Source organism: Halyomorpha halys, unplaced genomic scaffold (assembly GCF_000696795.3).
Source record: "Halyomorpha halys isolate HHAL.00 unplaced genomic scaffold, Hhal_1.1 Scaffold1178.1, whole genome shotgun sequence".
In the NCBI taxonomy this organism is placed as follows: domain Eukaryota; kingdom Metazoa; phylum Arthropoda; class Insecta; order Hemiptera; family Pentatomidae; genus Halyomorpha; species Halyomorpha halys.
This window is the reverse complement of record NW_027113132.1, coordinates 42,881-48,819: the sequence shown is the minus strand read 5'-3', so window position 1 is coordinate 48,819 and position 5,939 is coordinate 42,881. Positions and strand designations below refer to the sequence as shown.

At 28.2% G+C, this 5,939-nt stretch overlaps 1 long non-coding RNA gene across 4 annotated transcripts in view; it reads right to left on the bottom strand.

Moving 5' to 3' along the window:
* Positions 1 to 4,391, bottom strand: part of LOC136796602 (uncharacterized) — a 115,317-nt gene extending 110,926 nt beyond the window's left edge. For all 4 annotated transcript variants that reach the window (XR_010844342.1, XR_010844341.1, XR_010844340.1 and 1 more), the window contains exon 1: positions 4,240 to 4,391. This is a non-coding gene — a long non-coding RNA (uncharacterized lncRNA). The remainder of the gene's footprint in view (positions 1 to 4,239) is intronic.
* Between the last annotated feature and the right edge of the window lie 1,548 nt (positions 4,392 to 5,939).

Below are 5,939 nucleotides of genomic sequence, written 5' to 3'. Positions count from 1 at the left end.
AAAAGCAAAAAAAAAAAAAGATTGGTGATCCTAGGGAGTAGTGGCATGCGCAAGCCCCAGCGCACTACCCCACTGCTCCCGCACCCCGTATGCCAGAGATGGCAAGGGAGGGGGATTAAAAAAAAAAAAAGTATACCTTTATTTTGTGTGCTTTAAAAAACACATTCAGTCAGAAATTAAATAATGATCACATTTTTATTTTTAGCATTGTTTTCAAAATGGTTTTAATAATCCAAAAAATACCGTAATTCAGTTGGTTAGGCCTAGGTCTATCGTTCTGAGATCTGCGGGGGGCGTCGGTTTGTATCCGGCCTAGAAGCGTTGACTTTTTGCATTAAGTGGTGGTCCCACGAAATTTAAAACTTGACCCTCCACCATGGTTAGAATAGGTTGGTCACCTGTAGATAACCAAGCAAACATCAAGTTCGCTGTGGATTGCCTTTAAATTAAAAATAAAAAAGATTTGTTTTAAAAAGTTGATTATTGCTTTTGAACGTGTTGCGGTAAAACATGTTTTACACAATGATCACAACCTAATGAAACGGTTTTTTGGTACTAACTTATAAAATAAGCCACAACAATTATTATTTTCATTCATTTATTTCCACATCATAATACTATTTAGTGTCTCATCAACATACTATGCTACATACCATACTGTAACTACTTTATAATATTTTGTGTAGTAAAATTTACACAAAGTCCATCTAAAGATATTGGTTTTTCCAAAATAAACAGGTAGAGAGTGAACGATTTTTCATAATTTAATCAAGTTTTGATAATGAGTACAGATTGGCTAACGTGTGAAGTAAACTCACTAAACTTGCGCTGAATTTTGATATTTTTTGAGGGTTTTGCTCTCAGCTTAGGTAGCAATAAGTCTCGAGTGTAAAAAGTCTTTCCTTATACTAAAAGGAACACGGTTTTCAATGATTTAGATGCATTATTGCCTTCAGATATAGATGCTTCAGACAAGAGAGTAAGACCGAATTAACTTGTATCTTCAAACTCTAGCTCTAAAAAAAAATCAAAAGGTGACGAGGATAGTTTAAATGGCATTTCTACTTAAAAATTTTCAAACTAAAAAAAAAAATAAAATGTTGATCGATTTTAAAACTTGATACAGCAACAATACCCTAGCTATGTGGTTACATAATCAATTATGAGGCAAATAATTCATATCAAAAGGTTCTAAAATTCTTAAATAGAAGACTACAAAATTTCAGATTATTCATTTCATTTTTACTCACTAGTTTATAGCAGTATTTCAAAGTGCGTCTTTGAGTGAGGAAAATAACTATAGGACTAATTATTAAAAGTCTTCATTACAGATGTTTTATATAACTTTAATTTATTAGGATTTATGTTGATTTCATTGATTTTCCGTTTAAATATACGACGCATAGCAAAATGCAAGAATAAATATATAAATGTCATTTGATATAAGTACATAAAATATTAATATGTACATAAAATATTAATATGTACATAATGAAAGAGATAATTCTTTTATATTTTTCATGACATGAACAATATAATTTATGTCAATGACAAGAAACAATCTAATTCAATACATGTTTTTAAAGGTAATATTTTCCCTATAAAGTGGATTTATCTTAAATGCAATTCCTTCCAGTTATAACCTTCAATACAAAAGGTATCAAAATCGTTTTCTATAGAATCAAGGTCTTTGTTTCCGGAAGGCTATCTTCTATTTCTAGCTTGATGTAAGCTATTTGACTTTCAGTTCAACTTGTTGATTCCATCTTGTTCTTGAACTCACATATCTGTCTGTGTATTAGTAGTCATAATAATCATTAATCATTGTGTCTAATAAATTCTCCAAGGATATACAGTAGCTTTTTCTCCTATATTGATAAAGTATTCTCACAAAATTTTTAATTACTCTTATGTTTCATTCGAAAAAAAATGCATCAAAAGAACCATGACACGATTAAATAAAAAAAAAGTCTCAAGTCTCTATAATCAGTGTAGACAGTGAGGTAATATTTTTTAATGGGTATATAAAGGATAATAAAGATAAAGAAACTTGAATCAGCTATTTTGTGTTAGATGAGCATGTTACCTGGTTTTACTTTACTCATTTGTCACAAATTTTTTGTAAAAAAGGATTTTTCGACAATTTAAAAAAAATATGAGAATACAATATAAATTGAATTTTATTACGCTTATTGGTGTATTTTCATTATATGTACGATGGTTAGGCAATAAAAGCAATTACATTAGTTGTTAAAGTGGTAATAAGAAAGATTGAATCCCACTAAACTGGTGCGTCTGCCAACAGAATAAATAAATCTATTCACCAAGAAAGGAGAAAATTTGTTTGAAAAAAAATTCTCTATATAGACCGGTGATGGACAGTTTTCAAATTATAGTTGTATATTTTTATCGAATTAAGGGGTTTTCATTCAAAAATTAATATATCCACTTCCCAAAAGCAAAAAATATAAACTCTAGTTTTCTTATTTTGAAATGTGCGCTTTGAAAAGAAAACATCTCACATTAAGTTTAGAGAAGAAAGTAACGATAATAAATCTTCAGAGTGGAAACCTTTTTCAATTCTATCGAATTTTCAAAATCTATTGATGAAGCAGATGTAGTCTAAGTCCTTAAAAATGATTAATTATTGTGAAAATGTTTTTATGTTGTCTTTGTTTTTAAAAGATTTGTTATTTACAAAGTGACCTATTTTCGCGTTCGGTAATTCGAATTTTTCACTAATCCGAACCGCCTTGGGTTTAATTAGTTCGGATTGTTGAGAGTCCACTGTTTTCATTCCTAACATTCCTCTAAATAATTTTAGACTCTGAATTGAAGTTCGATGATTCAAAGACTTTTTACTCCAAATCTCAAAAACAGCAAATGAATGATAATGATAAAAACCAAAGATTATAAAATATAAATAAATTCACATTAAAAAAAGAGGGGGATTGCATAAACAGAATTAAAACCTGAAACGGGAGAGGTGTAGTCTGCAGGTCCAAGTAGGTATAATTACGTAATACGTCCCCTGGACAACAATATTATTATTAGATAACGTTTAATGTTGTGGTTTTTGTAAAATAGTTTTGTAAACATTAAAAAGATGGTAAAAGAAAAATCAAATAGAACTGAAGTTCAAACATGCTGTCATTTAATGATAGTTATTAACTTAAATTGAATTATTCCCAGTCGGAGGCTACAAAATATATATATATATATATATTATTTACAATACTTTAATCTCCCTCATTAAATTTACATACATGTATAACAACATGATAATCGAGAATCATCTTGTTTTTTCTGAACATTACACTAAAAATGACTTGTCTCATAAATATAACACCAAATGATTTCCATTTGTAAAACGCATTAATTTTACCAAGAGATCACACATGTCCTTTTAGCTTAATTTTGTGATTCTAGTGTATTATTAAACGCATATAAGTATTTTTAATATTTTATATTTGAATATTGAAACTATTTAGATTATTATCGCTAGATTTATAGAATCTAGGGTTTGACAGATTTGATATTTATTGGCGAGGAACAAATAGTTTATAGGGAAATACTTAATTTTTCCAAAATAAATTGTACACCAGTAACTTATATTTAAATTATATTCGAAGTAAATAAATGAAAATCAGACAAATAAAATTATTGTTGCACTTTGTAATAAATTAAGGTGATATTTATTACGTTGACTTTTTCATTGTCTGCATTTAATATTCCTATTTAACCATTAAAATGCCAAATAATAAAAACTAGACCAAAACAGTACTATTTTTTAACTTGAATTCTTTCATCAAAAACTCCAATACGCAAATTACAATTTGAAAAAAGAAATAATGATGAGTAAAATAAAAAGTATATTAATGATTTATTATTAAGAATAAACCATCTTTTCGGAACATAATTCCGTATGAGTAGGTTATTTAGAAACGATTATCAAATCTATTAATAAATATTGGTTGAAATAAAATATTAAGAAAAAACTTTTCTTTACTCTTGAAGTTTGTGTTTAATGAAAATTAAGAGAAGAGATTACTAATTGGTATTGAATGTTTCCAATTAGATTATTTACATAGTTACTAAAAATATCTTGTTATAGAGGTAAAAATCTATTTATTTTTTTACACCGTCTTTGTTGTGTTAACGAATATTTTACAAAGATCTAGTAAAAATTCAAAAGTGCGAAAAATCATATTTTTATGACCAACTAGAGAATAAACTTACCTACAAAATTATGAAGGTGGCTTGCAAAGTGATTAAAGGTCTATTCAAACAAGATACAACAAAAACCAAAAAAACTAGTTACGTAATGATCACTGACGGACGTACAATCAAGAACAAGATTCACGCACCGACTGAGATACTGGAACCTGTTGGAGCGCTAGTGTCGGCTTTGGCCTGACATCTGGCGGTTGTTTACGACAACTAAGAATATAGACACTTGTTACCTTTAGGCCATGCACGGATAGTTATCCAGTTTTCAACTGAGTTACTCTTTGAAGTGAATTGTAATTCACTGTCCTACAAATCAAATATATATATATAAAAGGTGGAACCAAATTATTTAGAATAAGAAAATTGACTGAAAATACATGAAATAAAAGAAAGGTTCCCTTACGAAGTAGCAGATAAAAAAATATGACAATTTTTTTTTTTTTTAAAGTGAATAAATAAAATAAAAAGTGAATTAGTAAGTGCATTACTGTGAAAAAAGAAAAAGTAATTCGTGTTGTGTCTTACCTTTTACTACCTTTGGTATTTTAAGGTTACCTGAGACAAATTTTAGCTCATCCCACCATTCTTATAATCCCATCCCGGCAAAACAAGATAATCAGATAGCCGGTATTTGTACATATAATTTTCCATTGTATATATTTGTAATTGCTTATTTCTTTTGTTCTAGGAGGTAAGAAAAAAAAAATCAGCTCATCCGAAAAGAATTTATACTTAAAATAAGTAAAAATAACGGTCGGTTTAGATCTAGTTAAGCAAAAAAAATCAAATTAAATATTGTGAAATAAATTTATTGGTGAGCAACGTTTCTTTCATCTTAAAAGTTTCATACAATTAAGAAAAGAGGAATGGCTCAAAGAGAAAGACATTTGAGGTTATGCTAATAATTTGGATTTTAATTATTGTGTGATTGAAATTTGAATTCTTTTTTCTAAAAATCGTTAAAAGTTTTAGACAAATCCAATAAATGTCAAAAAATTAATCAAAATTAAAAAGAGGTGTAAATAGCCCAAAAATTGATTTTGTTATAATTCAAATTTTATAATATATCACTTATATCCCCCTAACAAGTCCCCTACTCACAAGCACAAACACTTTCTCGAATGTTTCTCCTTATTTAAAAATTATAAATTTCAGTTATATAAAAATGATAATGTATCATAATTCATTATGATTGGGTAATGAAGTTGGGCGGCACAGCTTTGTATTTTATACTTATTACATAATATCGTATATTACATGCAACGATTCTGTTCTTAAAGATACTATTAATTAAATCAAACTTTGCAGGGAGTTACAAGATAAACAATTCATTGAATCTGTTAAAAATAGAATGATGGAAAGAGTATAATAAAACTGTTTTCTTTGGGTTGTCCAGCAGAAAATTAGGAATGGTTAATAGCTTTGTTTTCTCCACTCTCGATATCACTTATCTATATAAACGTTTGTTTTATCGGTGAACATTGATGTACCTATTGAAGAAATCCTATGCGAGATATGTTTTTGAGAAATGTGTTTGTTTAAACCACATAATTATTTTGAAAGTCAACACAAGAAAAGATAACTAATTTACTATGCGTATTCACACATTAATATTAATCAATAATTATGCCAATGCGAAGGACTATAAATTAAATAAAATCTTCATTAGTGAAGTGAAAATCTTCATTTTTACACAATATTGAATCATC